Source organism: Falco punctatus, assembly GCF_963210335.1.
Source record: "Falco punctatus genome assembly, chromosome: 2".
Classification (NCBI taxonomy): Eukaryota; Metazoa; Chordata; class Aves; order Falconiformes; family Falconidae; genus Falco; species Falco punctatus.
In genome coordinates, this window is record NC_137581.1 from 99,018,682 (window position 1) to 99,037,437 (window position 18,756).

Sequence of the window (18,756 nt, forward strand, 5' to 3'; positions counted from 1 at the left end):
ATGGTTTCTCCACTCCGCTCCACCCTTCGTAATTCCTGTCAGCATGTGCTGAGCTGACAGGATGTGCTGCTTGGGGAACTGTTGTGATGTAGATTCCGTGCATGCCAACCATCCTGAAGGCAATAGCTGTGTTTTACCCTAATAAAGTTTTCTGTAATACTACATTTCTATTAGGACCCAATTTTCTCTAATTTCCTGCCTCAAGGTGATTTTCCCACAAGTGTAATTACTTTCTAGTAGATATAGAGGAAAAATCTAAGATGCACTTTTAATAGTCATGAGAATTCACATAGATTCTTTTCGGACAATGCTTATTTGAAGGTTGTTGTAGAGGTTGAATCTGTAGGCCAGCAATAGAAGAAAATGAAAACTTGGATTAAAATATAACGTAACTCAGACTATTGAAGTTGTAATGCAAATGTGCTATTACACTCTTAACATACAGTTTAATAACAGAAGTTATAAGCCTCTGGAATGACATGTTTTCGTGTATTATAAAGAGTTCCATTGACTGCATAGATCAGGATTGGTATCATTTCTGGAAAGAACTATGTTATACAAAAGAAATATTACTTCCTATGTTCAGAAAAAATCCGATATATAAGGCAAGCCACTTCTTTCCAGTCTTTCTCTCTCCCTACTCCCTTCCTTATGTTCATGAAACTAATTTCAAGTCATCATAGCTCAGCTGTGTATGCAGAAGACAAAACTTTGCAAATCAATGTAGATTAAGAATCATATCCTTATTTCAGTAGTATTTATGACACTATCTTAAAAAATACATACATATTTAAATGCAGTAAATAAGATATAGTTTCCATTAAATAACTCAGTCATGTTTTCTGCATTTCCAATACTGCATTTGAAGTTTATTATTTTGGGTACCTTTCTATAAAAAGTGTGAACCTTTGAATTAAGTTTAAAAAAAATAATATTTTTGTACTTAAATGTTCATGGACTCTGAGCTTTGTTTAAAATGAATATAAGATACAGCCATTAAGAGTACTCTGTATGTTATTTAAGTAAATTTAGAGGCAGGAATAAGCTAATAACTTTGCTTTAGACTTTTGAATATCAAGTTGTCAATATAACAAACCCAAAGACTACTTATCTTAAAATATTTTTAGTTGTATAATTTAAAAATGTTTTATGCATTCAGAAAGCGTATTCATATTTATTAATTGTAAATAATCAATATTCTCTCATTTCCAAACTGAATCAATTTAAGATTTAAAAGCAAACCAGTGAGTAAAACCAATCTAAAAATCTATTTTCAGAGTGCTATATAAATTGTATGAAAAGATTTAGAATGTCTCCTGTCTTAGCCTCATCTTTGTTTTATTTTTCCTACATAAATAAACTTTATTACACAGCTTTGAGTGTCATGATAGCTTCATATGTAATTTGTTTCTTCTTAAAATACCTATCTTAACAGCTTTTATCAAGCTTCACAACAGAATGGTTCTTATTAAATCAGATCGTAGAGACTGATTCTGAGAAATGCTCAGCCCTCAAAGTGATTTCTTAATCTGGGCTGAGGAGCTCTAAGACACCAAAAGACACCAAAAAAGATTTTAGTTCAAACATGTGTTAGGTGGTCTGAAAGTCCATGGTCATTCATTTTTAATTTCACTGCCAGAAAATTACCGTCTAATGTCAGATGTTGGTTGTGAGAGTCAATTGTCATTTAACAAGCCTTATACATAAGAGTATCCTAAGTTAAAAACTATCCATGCACTTGCAAGGTAAACATCAATGACATCAAGCACAAAGCTGAAATGTAAGCCCTGTTAAAACTTTGTACATTTTTCTTGTGCAAAAAAAGAAATTAAATAGCAGAAGATTGTTAGTCTTCTGTTTCACGAGAACAGAAAGATGGTTTATCTAATCAAGCTGACCAAGTTAGGTAAAACACTGTTTCATTGCTTTTTCCAAGAAATACTACTTTTTTCTTCCCTGCTCCCCACCCCCTCACCGCATTTAAGAAGCCTGCAGATGAAAGTAGGAAAAAATGAAACAAAGCAATACCGACATGTTTACAAAAGTACATCAAAGTGAATGCCAAAGCAGGTTTAATTAAAATGAATTCCCTTTTGTGGATGACACGAGTGGTTTCCAGAAATATGCAAAGATGAATTAAAATCATTCATAATGGAGAAAAAAAAATTGGAAAAAAGCCCTAACAACACTAGAACAAATGAATCTCTTGCATATGCAGTGTAAGTGATCTGCATAAGAATGTGTTGGCAAAATCACATTTAATGGAATTGGTTTTCTTCCTAGAATAAAAATAAAATAGGAAAAAGACACTTTGTCCCTGACTGCTTTCTGAACTGTACACAGAACTATCGTGAACTTCCAGGATGCAATTAATTTTCTTCAGAAATAGAGGTGTTTCATTCAAAATGTGGATAGTCAGTTTAGGAAGCTGTACATCCATTCCCCACATGGGAAGTCTGTCTGCCTTGTTGAGTATACCGCAAGTTTGCTCTAGATGTACATTGTTCTCTTATTTAAGAGGGGATCACAAAGGCAAGTCTTGTCTATAGTGCATAGGGTTTTGTTGCACACCCAGCATCTTGCTGTCAGAAGCAAATGGACATGAGAGACGGATTTGTGGCTTGCTCTCTTCACTTTTAAATTTTCTATTGATTTTTCACCACAGCCTATGGAAGGGGGGAAATCACCAAATAACTGTTCTGCCTGCAAACAGTTTCACTTTGTATCCAAGACACGGGGCAAGATGAAGGTGGGATAGAGCAAGCTATGTCTCCAGTTTTAAATACAGCACTCAGTCAAGTTTAGAAGTATTTCTGAGTTGCAAAAGAAGCTCCAGCTCCTGGCACTCAGTCAAGTTTAGAAGTATTTCTGAGTTGCAAAAGAAGCTCCAGCTCCTGGGTCCCACTGAGTCCTGAACTATCATCCCACAGAAGGAAGACACAACTGATACAATGCCTGGCATCATCTTGTCTTTATGAAGAGTGCATTGCCTAGATCTCACTGAGTTTGTTGCAGACATTAAATCTGCAGTCTGACAGAGAAATAGTCAGGTATACTAGCTTGGATTGATTGCTTAACCCTTCTCTGACATGTAGATCTGTGCTGAAAATTATGTGGATTTTTCTTTCTATAATACAGCTGAGCATGGTGAGACACTGGAACAGGTTGCCCACAAAAGTTGTGGGTGCCCCATCATTGGAAGCATTTTTGAGTTTGGATGGGGCTTTCAGCAATCTGTTCTGGTGAAAGATGTCCCTGCCCATGGCAGGGGTGTGTGGACTGGATGATATTTAAATGTCTTTTACAATGCACATCAGTCTATAATTCTGTGATTCTATGATTTCATTTTTATTTCTTATAAAGGAAAATATTCCGGACAACTCTAAATTTTACTATACTAAAGAGTTTTTAAATTACGTACATATTTAATGGAAGCTAAACAAAAAGCTGTTCAGGGATATCAGATACATATCTGGAGTTTATATGGACTAAATAGTCTATGTAAAATATTTAACACATTTATTCTTCTTCTGTGATGTTTGTTTTATTGATTGACACAATCTGAATGCGCAGAGAAAACCGACCAATTTGGCACGATATAACTGTTGATATTTTCCCAGAATAGGAAAAGGTTTAGAATAACTTTTGAAATTACACAGGACTTTGAACAAGTTTCACATAGTTAATGGTGTTTTGCAAGACAAATGTATAGGTGTTAATCAGACGTTGTCATTCAGGTCTTCTCATTTTGTTCAAAGATCGCATGTGATATTCTCAATATATATGTGAAAGATTAAGAATATATGGGTTGTTATTTGAAATTGAGTTTTGTGAAGAAATGATAATGTGACAAAGAATGGCATTAATTAAAAAAGTCTCAAATAATATAGAAAAAAGTATGTGACCTCTGTTTACCTTCACTGTTTTTAAATACAACTAAGATGAGAAATGCAACATGCCAATGATGAATTTTAATTTAAATTTTATTCATATTTATTCAGCCACACATCCACAAAAACATCCTTAATAAACAATTACTTTAAGTGATCCTGAAAAATGCCACATGAACCTGACATTGAAATGACAACGTGTTAATCCTGACATGCAAATCTTCATTCTGTATCAAATCCAGTTTTATTTCACTCTGCCATTAACATGACTGTTAGACCTGAAATGTGACAATTTCCTTTCCCTGCCCTTTCTTCAAAACTTAACACTGATTAACATTTAAAATGTGTAATACAGTATTTCACAGTAATACTGTGCTTTATCTTCCCTGTATAATAGATGAGAACCCAAAATGTAATGTTTGACACCTCAAGCTTGCTGTACTATCTTGTTGTGTCAACTAAAATGAGATCACAACTGCTATTGCAAATAAAGCAGCACGTTCTGTTTTGTAGTTTACTTTCTGATTCCATTTTAATTGATATGAAATTGCTTCAAAATGGCACCAATTTATATCATACCAGAAAAAAAAAAAAATGTTTGATGTTCAGTAAAGGAAATTCTATGCATTGAGCACTTTTTTTTTTCTTTTTAAATTGTTTTTACTTTGTTTATACTTTTAAAACACTTTAACTACCAGAAGACTACACCTGTTTTCAATAGTCATATTATTTCTTTCAATAATTTCTGCAAACTTTTATTTGTTTAGCATTCATTGTATTAAAAAAAAAAAAAAAAAATCTGTCAAGAACTGTTTTAATCTTTACAGTTTCTATCTTTTGCACAGCTAATTCATCTCAGCTTGAACCTTGCACACTCTGGGGTTTTACAGCTATTTCAACAATAATTTAAGGAATATACTGTTTTAAGTTGCATGTCCGGGCTAGTCTGAAACCTTGCACTTTGATGGGAAGCCTGCTCCAAATGATTCTACACAGATTCTGGCAGATTTATCTTTAAAAATAGTTACACATCTAGCACTTAACAAGATGATAGAGTCTTCCTGCTCATGCAGTGTTGCAAGCTTTATCGTTTGATTGTATAGAGCTTTTAGACAGGAATTTTCTCTACTGCTTGTTCTTGAAAATCATTGAAGCATTTTTTCAGTTCTGCTTTCAAATGACTGCATCTGTTGTCAATTTTTTTGAAGTTATTTCTCTTTAAGTATCTAAAAATTGTCATATGTATAATTCTAAAATGGACCGCAGCTTTTCATTTTCTTTCTAAAACAGATGTAGCTCAGAAAAAAAACCAAACAAACAACAAAAAACAAAACCAAAAACCACTTCTGTTTGAGTATAACACAAACTTCAGGTGTAAGTAGGAGTGAGTATTTAAATATGGAAGTGAACATCATAACTTTACTGGAGATTCCACTAACAGACCATGGCCAGTTAATTAGCAGTTGCAAAAGCAACTGGATCAAGAGAATAATCCCTGTTTCATATCATTAGTTGGCAGTATTCATCTTTGATGTACAGTTGACCAGGATTCCCATTCTTCAAAAATCTGGCACTGGTTTTAGCAGAAGTAGAAACAGATGACCTCCAGATATCTCCTCTAACCAAAATTATTTTAAAACTCACTGTATTTTTTCTTGGGCATGATTAGATCAAGTTGTTCAGCCTCCCATCCCATCCCCTCCTCTCCTCTTCTCCCCTTCCCTCTTTTTTTTTTTTTTTAATTATTATTAATTCTGTGTGTGTGTGAAAATATCAACTAGCACTTTAAGAATTATAAGATTCTTCAGTGCTATATCAAAATAATTAAGAAGAGAGCAAGACATGCATAGGCATAAGAGTAAGAGCTATTACATGATGTTAGACCAAAATTAGGTTGAAATCTCCGTGAGTTTTTCTTGTCATTTTTTACTTAAGAGAGTTTACGGTATGCTATTCCCATCTTGTTACCTAATTAAATACATTTTATTATTATTCACAGTTTCATTTGCCTGCATTTTTTCTGATCTTCCTGCCCTCTTCTAAAATTAAACAAATTGCTTTACTAGAGGCAAAGATATAATCCCACAAATGAGATCCATAAATATTTCATAAATATTGTTGAAGGCAAAGTTATATAATCTCTCAAATCTTAGATGCTGGGGGAACATAACACAGGAGCTAAGCAAAAAGAAAATTCCAAGCTTCAAATCTAATTCCCTTGTTAATCCACAAATAGATGAGAGGTTGAAAATTTTTCTATAGAAACAGAGTAAGGTCCCTGGACCAACTTCTAATGGAAGCTGTCTCCACCACTTTTCACCCCCACTTAAGTGCTGCATGTTGTGCCAAGAGCATTAAAAAGTGCCTGGCTCAGCCCCATCACTGACACAGCCTCCTTTCCTGTGCTCAGAGCCCATACTCTGTGTAGGTCTGCAGCTAAAATCGAACACTGCACTGGGGAAACAGTGTGAATAGAGAAACTTTGTCAGGCTGTGAGGGGAAAAACCTGAGGCTCTTCCATGCCTTGCACCTTTCATGGGGCTGTCGGCTTGGAAATACTCTTCTTTCTGTTGATTTCTGCTCCCCAACAAATATCTTCTTTCTCTTCAAAGCTCTAGTTCAAAAACTAGTTATTTAAATCTGCTTTTACCCTAGGAACAACTGAGATTGCTCAGGGCCAATTCTATTCCATAGTAAAATCAAGGGGGTCACACCATTTCAGAATTGTTATCATGAATCACAACTTCTAAACTAGAAGAGATACAACCAAGAAAAGTTATTCAAGAGAAGCAAAATAATTTTGCTCAGTGATTATGATTATATTAGGAAGTTAAAGTTTCACTTGGAATAATTTAAACACCTAGACTCTCTTTATTATTAATATTAAAATCTATTATATACAATATAGATAAGTATGTGTTTAAATTACATTTACCTTAATAAGATTTACATGTAACCATAGTTAAGTGGTTGGCCAACAATTAGCTCTGAAAACATATACACATATTTGCTAAGTTTTGGAACCTGGCTCTGGACAGATGCCAAATATCCTGAGATATTAATAGTCTGTTCAATGGCCTGGTTGAGTCTTCATTTTTTCTAAATTAATTTTGGATGACTATTTTAAGGAAATTACTTAGAAACCAATAGGAATTAACTTTGCTTAAAGCAAAACTTTCCAAATTGGTCATACTTGGATTTTGTAACTAAAGCATTATTTCAAAGTGAGAAAATAATTATATACATTTATCTTGAACTTAACAAGATTATAGTTTAGTTGAATTTGCAAAGACTTTTTCTAGTGACAAATGTAGCTTTGAATTAATATAATGCAATTATACACTTTTTATACAATTTGATTTTTTTATATAAACTATAATTTCCTTATGAATTGATTTCTTTCTAGGCTTGTCAGACTAGCCTTAGTGATTTTTAGGTTTGGAATGAGGACTATCCAAGGACGGCTTAACTTAACCGAATTGAAATGTAGCACAGGAACGTGATCGTAAGTCATGTTATTATTGCTTTTGTTTTCAGTTTTAGTGCTGTTTCATTTTGACACTACACAGCTCTCTTCCCACTGGCAATAAAACTACTTAATCATCTGTTGTGACCGTCAATTCCATTATACAGTTTCCACTCACCTCAATCTCAAAATATAGGTTTGTTTGGGTTTTTTTTCATGACACTGCAAGGAAATAGACACTAAATGCAAAAATAGTTTAGGGCGTTTTGTCCTTTCATACACTTTTCTGTTTTCAAGGAAATGATAGAGATTTTTTTTTTAAAAAAAAAAAAAGTTGTGGCTAAATAGCCGTTTATCTTAAGATAAAATATCTTAGTTTTCTGTGTGTGTTTAGTAAAAATCTCAGAAAATAATCCCTTCTGTATGAAGCTTATTAAACATATTTGTACATTTCAGAAACTCCTTTTAACAACAGTTACTGACTGATTCTTTTCAAAGCAGTTATGTTAGATTAGACAAATAATGACTAAACTGAGCACCAGCTATAGATAGCTGGTTGGGTATAATTATTATTAGTGGTCTTATGAAACACTTATTAAATTTTGTCCATAGAACTTATCATTATAATTTAAATTCTCTCTTCTCATTATTAAGCAGTTTGAAATCAACCTGAAAACTGAGGCATCAAGAATAAATTTTTCATAAAATAGTTGTAATAGTATAAGAATAAGTTCACTGATAATTTTTCAGTATTATAACAATCTATACTACTTTGAAGAAATGTATAACTGACTGAATTATTAAAATAATTTTGCAAAGTAAATATATGAGAAGGAAATATCTCTGCAGCACAAAGAGTTATATCTCTGTTCTGTATTCTTGAAAAATCAAAACACAACCAAACCAATGCAAACACAAATATGTCTCTGATAAGTAGGATTCATAGTTCCAGTATGAAATGTGTATAGCTTCTTCCCAGGCCTTTTACAGGTCCCAACATAAATTGTTTCAGAATTTGGAGAACAAAGAATACATGAAAGTGCTACACGTGCTCCCCCCTCCCACTCCCACCCCCCAATATTTCTAGAGAAATGAATTGTCTCACATGTCAAAATCTTACTATATAAAGGAATAGACTCCTATTTGATGGAAGTCAGCAGCAGAACACCTACTGATTATGAGGCAACTAATTCAATCTAAAAATCTGCATCAATTGCTATATTTTTTTACCGTTTGGTTTGGGTTTGGTTTTTTGACACATAATTTGTGTCAGATTGTAATCTTTTCAGTTCCTGGCAAAGACATGAACCTACTTGTTTCCTTTATAGAAAAAAATTCAAAAAGAACCAACCAACCAAAAAAATGCCAACAACAAACTTCCCAACAAACATCCCCCTTAAACCCTCCTCTATGATCTGCCATTATCCGATGTGCTATTTTGTCTCATTACATTCTTACTGGTAAAATAATTCACATTTCAGAGCTTCAAAAGAATCAGTTGAATCCTTGCTATTGGTTTTCAATAAGTCATAGGACAGTAGAAGAGTTCTACACAGTTGGAAGACTGCTAATGTTGCAATATTTGAAAATGCTTACAGAGACAATTCAGTTAATTATCGGATTGCTAGATCTTGTACAAAATAAGGAACAGCTTACAAATGAAAAGATGAATAAAAAATTAAAAGTCATTAGTGAAAATTATTTCAGTGAGCATAGTTTATGAAAAAAATCCTTTATAACTAATTTGGTAAGATTTTTGAAAAAATTGAACATTTCTTTCATAATAATAATAAGGATCATGTAATTCACTTCCACTATCACAAGGTACTTGATCTGGTGCCCATCACATATCAGCAAAAAACAAAATGGAACTTAAAATAACACTGCCTATGTGAATTAAAAATTACTAAATAACTTTCGTCTTAATGTAAACATAGAGCATAACTAAAAGCATGACATTTTAAAAGGTCTTAATATGTTGGGTTTTCACCATTCATTAATTATTTTTAATAATGACATGAAAGAAAAGAGTCCACATACTATATTTGGAGGTGATGCATGCACCCAGTAATATGGCCAAATTAATAACACAGTGCTCTGAGTTATGTAGTAAACTGTTTTCAGGGGGAAAAAGTTTGTCCCAATACAGTCGCATGTAAAATTAATGAATTACGAGCTATATTTTCTGTACAACAACCTTATCTCTGACAAAGTGACTTGCAGAGGACTTGTGGTCATTAGGAAAATCAGCCGAACACAAATTTCCTGTGTGATATTATTATCATAGTAGTTGGTCCTATTCTCAGATTTATGAATGAGAATGTAACTTCACAGGAGGAAAAATTCATTACTACTCTATGTGATCAAAATGGGATCACTTGTTTTGTTCCTAACATCTCCAATTCTAAACAGCTGCGAAACATTAAAGATGAGAAGGAACAGTCATAGGAATTATTGACACTTATTTTTTTCCCCTGATGTTTAAAACTGGACATTCTTGTTAAAAAAGTTTGCAGGTGGTTCGATCACAGCTTTCAAGCACTTAAAGGATGTTAATAGGAAAAGGTTATCTAATCAGGCAGAGAAAATGTAATGAGGCTTATTGGCTGGCAGGAAGCTGAAGCTAAACAAATTCAGGCTTTAAATAAGGTAACAATGATACAAGAACTATCTTCAAAGTTCTAATGTAAATAAAAGCACTGTACATCATCAGAACCTCTGATGATCAAACTGACTTTCTAAATGTTTAGATTAGATGTACTTTTTAGTTTATGAGTGGACTATCAATTATTATTGTTCAGTTAATGGCTTCTTGGTTACTGGGGAAGTTCATAGGTGGCCAAGGAAAAGATCTTGATCTCTTCTTTACCTTTCACATAATTAGCTTTCCTGTGATTAATTTTCCTGTAGTTAGCTCTTTGTTAGCTTTCCTGTGAAACTGGACTCTCAAAACAAGACTATGTACAATCCATTGTTTAAGCTTTCCTAGGTTTCTTAACATAACTGATGATGGATACAAGACCATTCAGAAAATCTCTTACGTGCCGCTGAAAAGTGCTCTCTCCAAACCATTAACATATAATGTTAATGTTAATCTGAAACGTTTTAATTTAATGGGCATAAATGAACACTTTCAGTCTATACATCATTTGATACCTTGTGCCCCACCCCCAGTTTTGCCCCAAGAGCAGAGGCCTGAAGGAAGGAAAGCTTTTCTAGCCTGTGCAGAAAACAGAGTGCCATATTAGATGCAATGTGGGATGAGGAGTTTTGCAGGCAGAACTATGTGGTGCCTCCTAGTTTGAACTGAGAACCTCAGACATTGTCAGATGGTATACTTATGCATTTAGCATGAGGAAAATGAAAGTGAGGATGAAGGAACAGGAGCTCACAGTGGAAGAGCAGAGAAAAGTCCTTTCTCCTCACACCTCTATGACAGGATCTTTGTTGAGGAACCAGATTCAATGGCTTAGAGTGACAGGTTTGGTAATCTAGAACTGTACATTATACAGATCACAAAGAGGCAATATAGGTACGAGATGACACCACTCATGTTGAATGTCTCCTGTTGTCAGCAGACAGTCTACCATGGCTGGCAAGGCTGGACCCGGTCTGAAGAGACTATTGGTTGTGGGGCTGATGAAACAAAGTAATATAGACAATCTTTACCTAGGTGCTAGAAAGAAAGTTGAAACCTACCTTCAGTGAAGCCAAATTAAATTAGAAACTGTATTGTCAGTTCGTTCAAAAAAACACTTGTTTATAGTAAACACTAGTGTCTTTATAAATATGTATATATCTAAACACAATTTAACTTAAAAGGAAATGAAGCAGGATTTTAAAAAAGAAATGTAATGCTGCTGAAGGAATCCATGCTGCAGACAGTTTAAGGTTCTCTCATATCTGGATCTGTATTTTACTTTTCTGTAACATCATCTCAGGGATTCAAAACAACCAGAAATGAAAGTCCTGCAGAATGAAAAGCTACAAAAGTGATCTGTGTAAAAACACACAGAAAGGCTATGACAAAATTGCTGATATTTCCTGGTGTTTAGTGCTGTGCCATACAGACAAGGTTACCCCTCTAACTATTATGCTAATGGAACTTAATGCATGCATTGCATACTCAAAGTAATGGTTCATGATTATCAAAGCTTTAAGAAATGTCAGTGCTACTATCCTTTGACAAAAAAAAAAAAAATGATTAAAATGTTAAAATGTTATTAAATATTTTATAGTAAGCCAGTTCACGGATGTCTTTTATTTCCATTAGAACATATACTGGGTTTGATGATAGCTCAAATATAATTTTTATAAATAAAATAATTCTTTGTATGATGAGACAGACAAACATACTGCACATTGAAACATGCATTACATCTCATCTGTAGGGCTAAAGAACTACTAAACCACTTTCAAACAAGTTATAAGCACAAACTGTTACTTGAAATGTTAATAGAAAATCAGGATTCAGGTAGCAAGATCCTTAAACATTACAATCATGTAATTATTTCAGATTGACATAGTTTTAAGATGTTATTTATAAAACTGTGTTCATAATACAGCAGATAGATGTAGTGAATACTGTAGGAAATTCATTACTTACAATTTAAAAGCATAATGGAATATATTCCACACATAAATTACTAAAAATTCAATAATGGAAATCATGGAATAAATGGAAAAACAATGAACAAAGCTCCCTTTCCAGTAGTCATTAGCAACTAGGTTTAAATATTTGCCCAGATATTTGAATTCCCTTTGAATAATTCATTGTTTAGCTATTCCTTCCTCAAATATATTTAAGAAAAAACCATATTTTACCATTGTTTAACTTGTGATTTTAACTAAGTGGTGTATCTGTTAGAACTGTAAATGAGACCTGCATGGCAGAAGCCTACATGAATACTCAGTTCTACTCTGGTCAGAATTTTGTTTAAAGACATGATCTGAAATGAAAGAGCCAAATCTAAACTTAAACTTGGCTACAGCAAAAAAACCCTCTGCTCTTCCATTAAAGTACTGTATCTGAGGGGAGAAAAAAACCACAACAAACCAACTATTTGGGGGCAATGGGCACAAGCTGCACCATAAATCGTTTCATCCTGATACAGGAAATACATTTTTTACAGCAAGAACAGTCACTGGCACAGCCTCTCCAGTGGTAGTGTGTCCATCACCAAAGTTTTATAACAAGTGACTAGACAGGGTGCTAGATGATCTTATCTAGGCTCCCTTTTCCACAAAAGGTCGGACTAGAGCTCTTTCAAGGTCCTTTCCAACCTGAGCTGTTCTATAATTCTACAATTCTACGATATTTGGTTCCGCCAGGGTTTGTATAGGGGAAATAAATAGAAATTATCTGTAAAAAAAAAATCTCTGACAATGTTTTTTGCACAATATCACCTATATGCTAATTCAGGCCCTGTTTCTATTTGGATATTCTCAAAGGTAGCATGTAATAGTCTAAAAGCACCCCTACCAGTAATAACAGACCATTTCAAAATTCAAAAATCAGTAACACACCTTTTATGTGCTTTGGTGGTGAATGTTTCCCAGTCTGTTTTCACTCAGGGTCTCTCACATCTCACTGTTGTAGCCTAAGAGTGGCCAGCCTGATAAGCAAACAAAATTTCTCACTGCATTTTCTTCAGCATTAGTAAAGGGAATGGAAGAATCAAAAGCAATTAGACTTTGCTACTGTGCTGTGACCCCTGGCAGATGCTGAAAACTGCCTCTGTGCACTCCGAAACTGGTAGACATTAGCCTTCAAACATGTTTTCTTCTGCTATTTCCACTTTTATTTAGTCCTTTTATAGGACTAATGCTACAACCTGTTTGGGAAATATACCTTTTTCTTGGTTTGTTTTATGATTTTTTTTCCTTTTTTTATTTATTTTGTTTTCTTTTTTTTTTTTTTTTTATCAAAGGTATTTTAAGGTACAAATTATGGTACATTATTATTGTTTTGTAGACTGCAAGACAGAAAAGCTGCTGCAGTGTGTGTAATGTGATGTGACCAGGTTCTGCAAGGTGCAACGATTGCTTCTCAGACTGCAGACACTAACAAGAGAGATCCCAAGGGCCATACCAAGCAGATGTCTAAAAGGATGGCACGAGGATACCTGTTATATTTATCAGAGTATTGTAGTTATAGCTGGAGATATAATTATACAGATTAATATTATCTTTTCAGCAAGGTCCAAAGATATATATTCTGCTTTTTGCTTATTTTTCCCTCCTAGATATGCTCTATTTTATTACAGCTGTAGTAGCATAACAAGCATTAAATCACAGTCCTATAGTTTAAGTTATAGAACAACGGCTTTGTCAGACTTGAATTCTTCAGGATGAATTTACATCATAAGTTATATCAAGAAGACCCTTTTAACTGAAATATATTCAGTTAACTATGAGAATAAGAGTAAGAGTAATGTTGCTTTGTTTATATTTAAATATATATATATTGAATAGTTTGGAGGGTGGGAACATAAATTTTTTGGGCACTAGAGCATGTACTTCAAAACTGATGGGCCCTTGATGCATTATGTTATTCTAGGAAAAAAATGTGGTGTTGCTTTTGTTAAATTTTAACCTTGAAGTAGTAATAACAGTAATAACAACAACAACAACAACAACATTTGTGCATGTGCCATAATTAAGTAGTTAGTATTTGGCACTGAAATCCTTGAAGAACCTCCCTGGCTTATTTCAGATTCTATGCATTCAGAAAAAAAATGTATGACACTATATATTGAAGTTAAACCACCACAACAAAAATAATTTTTAACTCTTTCTTGTTCTCTGTGTTGAGCAGTGGATTATGGAGAAAGTCCTTGGTTTCATAAGAAGCATACAGAAAGAAATTTACAAGGCTTCACATACAGTTTTGCCACTGCAATACAATAGTTGTTTATGTTTCTTTTACAAAATTAGGCTTTTTTTTCCATTGCAATAAATTAATTTTCTTTTCATTTGTGTGTTTTTTGATATTGTTTCATAAAAGATGCCTGGGCACTCCATCTCTAGAAACCTATCAGATTAGCCTTGTTAAACCACTCCCCTTGTCCCCCTTAATAATGTAAGATTGTCTTCTTCATAAATATTTCAGGTTTTTAAAAAAACTGCTGAGAATTAATTACATGTATATAGTTTTCATAACATTATTTTAACATATATTTTGCTAAAAGCTGTAGCTAAGAAGATGTTGCTTTTTGGGAACTTTAATATCTGAAATACTTACTCTTCTTTAGGGAGAACATGGAATTCTTTATTTCCTGCCATGTGGAAGAGTAAAGTAAGAAGACTTTACTTACAAAAGCAAAGTTAGCAACATGTAAAACTGTTATGTCAGACCTTAAGTCTTGAAAACTTTTAAGTTGTCACACAAAGTAATGTAACTCATTGTAAAATGAAAGTGGTGCTTAACTTGTCAAGAAGTAATTTTCAAAATTTATAAATACCACCCAGGTAATACATAATTGTAACTACTAACTTTTTAAACACTGAATGTATGTCAAATTTGTCAGTATTGTGCATGTTTTATTTTCATGGGGTTGAGTTGATAGCATGATGTAAGATGAGAACAGTATGATATAAATACATCTTCTGTCAATCCACTTACCACCATTTTTCTTGTCATAGCTAAATTATTTTATAGTTTCATTATTATATCATTTAATATACTTTCAAACAGTGAAATGTATCAGTAAGATACAATGCAGAAATTTGTTGAAGCAAACAGATAATTTTCAATTAAATCAGTTTCAACACGAAACGTCAGTGTGATAGAACAAGACATACAGTGATATTGTGTGAGATTTAATGTGTGCTTCATACAAGTACCTGGTTCCCACAAATTAGATTTTTAAACAGAATATATCAGGAGTTGGCTGGATTGCTATAGTTGTTTTGCTTTTTATTACTGGGATATAATTATATACTTTAGCTTTATCTACTGTATTCACAATGTTCCATCCAAGTACTTACAGCCATGTTGTTAACTTCTTTAAATTCCAAAGGCTGCCAAATGTATGCCTGTAAATTATTCTCTTCACATAGAGGTACACACTTTAAAGTTCTTTCAGAGTTCCAAACTGTTTGGTGCAGTATACTAGAATCAAACACTGCACATAGTTAACTAAAAACTATTGTATGGGTTGTTTCAGTGGTTGTGATATCATTTATTCTGTATTTCATTCTGATAGAAACATTTTCATTATTTTCACCAGCTGTCCATTTATCTGAAGGGAAGCAGGTATCTAGCCACCCATTATTCAGTTATCTGCCTCTACACTTTTACTTTTTTTTTCTTTTTTTTTCTTCTTTTTTTTTTTTTTAATGAGAAGGAAAGACGACAGACAAGAAAAATAGAAAATCTGTAAATTTTTCCTCACAGCAGAAACTATTCTGCCTTTCAGTATTTGTTCCATGTTTCAGTAATATGATTCTATCAGAAAACTTCTGTTTACCTTTGTGTTGCCAATACACCCAGGTAAAATTTGAAACCAATTTCTGCTTGACTGAAAATAAGAAATACTTGCTTCATTCTGCAACATTTAGTTCATGTTTCTTTGCATCATCCAAGTATTGCATACAATTTTTATTACAACAATTATCAATGTATAAAATCGAAACACAATAATAAGCTGGTTTATCATTTAAGATAATTGGATTTTAAAAGGTAGACTAATTGCTTATATGGAACTGAAATTGAGGAAAGAAGTCATCTAATTTCAAATAAAGCAGATAGCAAGGAAGCATATAAATATTATGATTAAATTGTAATTGCTTGTTATTACTTGTCTATGTTTAGAAATATGATTTTTTTTTTTTCTCCTGAATTTGCTTGCAGAAATTCAGACAAATTGGAGAAGTCTACTTCTCAGCACTAGGAATTTTATAATGTAAACATCCACAGGAAGGTGAAAACCAGAAAAAGTAAGAATACCTAGATTTCAGGACCTTGGACAGAGTCCCCTGAGATGCAGTATTTTTTATTATGTCATGTGTTTTCTGCTTGCACCTTCATCTGGGACTTGTTGCTTGCCAGTATGAGGAGTAATGGACCAGGTTCGTAGGGGCAATGTTACTATGAGATGATGTAAGTAAGAAATCTTTTAAGCAATTTTCCAATATTCAATGGAATATGATGCAAAAGGGCTCCACTACTCCGCTACAAAGATGACCAGAGGGATGGGACACCTCTCCTCTGAAGAAAGGCTGAGTGAGATGGGGTTACTTAGCTTTGAGAAGAGAAGGCTTTGGGGAGGCCTTATTGACCCCACTTTCAATACTTAACAGGAGCTTATAAGAAAGATAGGGACAAACTTTTTAGCAGGTCCTGTTGCGACAGGACAAGAGGTAATGGTTTTAAACTAAAGAAGGGTAGATTTAGACTAGATATAAGGAAGAATTTTTATTTTATTTTTTTTTTTAATGACAGTAGTGAAACACTGGAATGGGCTGCCCAGAGAGGTGTTAGATGCCTCATCCCTAGAAAGAATCAAGGCCAGCTTGGATGTGGCTCTGAGCAACCTGATCTAGTTGAAGGTGCTCCTGGTCATTGAAGAGGGGTTGAACTAGATGACCTTTAAAGGTGCCTTCCAAGCCGAACTGCACTATGATACTATGATAGTCTTATTTCACTATAATTGTCCAAGGTATCAGTGAAAATCTGAAGAGGTATCTTTATAGAAAATCACCCAAAGATATTTACATAGAGAGACAAACACACATATAACCATACTCTTTTACACACTAGGAATATCTGAACTGCAGGAATATGCTAAAATCAAACCAAACCAAACCAAACCCATAAATGTTGACTAGTGTAGACTTGCAGCAAGATTTTTTATTGTCTCAGAATTTTATTTTCCTAATACTTAAACACAGAATCTCTGATACATGTGAAATAGAATTACCTTTGGTTTCGTTGCATTGCCTGTAAAATGAAGTTAGCAAAACTTCTCTACATTACTATGAAGAGATCAGATACATTATACTGCTGGTAATAACTAATTACTGGAGATATCACTTCATTCCTTAGAAGCATAGAACAAAGCAATTATATACTTCTGCATTTATATTTACTTAACTATGGGTGACATAAAGCCTACCTTGACTAATGATTGTATGTTACTTTGCTACCTTATAATCTTCACAGCGCAGCCAACTTATGCTTAGATTTTCTCAGGATTCAGTGGTCTGGCAGACCTCTTACTCTGATATTTGGAAAGATATTTTTTCCCCCATCTTTTTAAATAAGTACTGATTTAGGAGTGGGCATTGAGTTCACCAATCTCACTCAAGTTCAACAATCATTCTTTGAAGTACTGTGGAATCACAGTTTCAAAACAAAGGATAGTGAATGAATGAAAATATTAATCCATTTTGTTCAATTCATGGAGCAGAAAAGGGTTAAATAACCCATTTCAGGAAAACACAAACCCAAGGCTTTTTGCTTTGAAGGAGAGAGAAGAATTGAATTTGTAGACTCTCAATGGTAGAGAATGTAATACTATAACATTAATTGACCCCTGAGGAAATATAACTAAAGATGATATACTGTAATTTATTGATTATGTAGTGGAAGTATGTTCCCGTACACAGGAACTAATTAAATGTCCAGAGTGACAGAATGAAAGAGAACGTGCTATTCTTGATAATTGTTAATAAATTGGCCTGATGCTTAGAACTGATCCTGTATGTCCCTCATTTAACTGCACATTTATATCAGTTTTTTAAGACATTAGCTTTTGGAGGTCCTTCTCTGTAGCATATGAAGGCACAGACCTCTTGTGAAATCCTTTATTACATACATAAATGCTGGTAACATACAATTGCTTATCCACCCAGGTTCTGCCCTGGAATATGCCTATGTGCAGCAGAGCACCTTTGCAGCCAGTTTACTCTCTGCTGAACTGTTTACTTCCTCCATGCTCATCTAACAGGTCTTTTCTTCACAGATCAGGATTTAAGATGTGGGAGGCTTTGAGCCCACCCCTCCTTGGGAAGCTTTGGGCACACTTCTCATTGCAGACAGGTGTATAAAGAATTATGGTCATGCCCCTCACTGGGAGGCTTTGGGCATGCCCCTTATTACAGACAGGTTTAGCATAATGCAACCTGACACCCAGACAATGAACAAAGACTTTTCTCAGAAAGGTCCCTTACACTTCTCTGAATTGATATCATATATGAACTTTTGTTCACTGAAGTAGAAAACAGAAACCAAAGAGAGGCAATTCTGGTTTTCCTAGAAACACACAATTTACTCCAGGTACTGCACAAACAGCATGTGATCGCTCCCAAATATTGCATAAATAAATTCTTGATAAACCCTTTATACATACAAAAATATTAATAACAAAAAAAATCTAGGGTTGGGTTGTTGTTGGG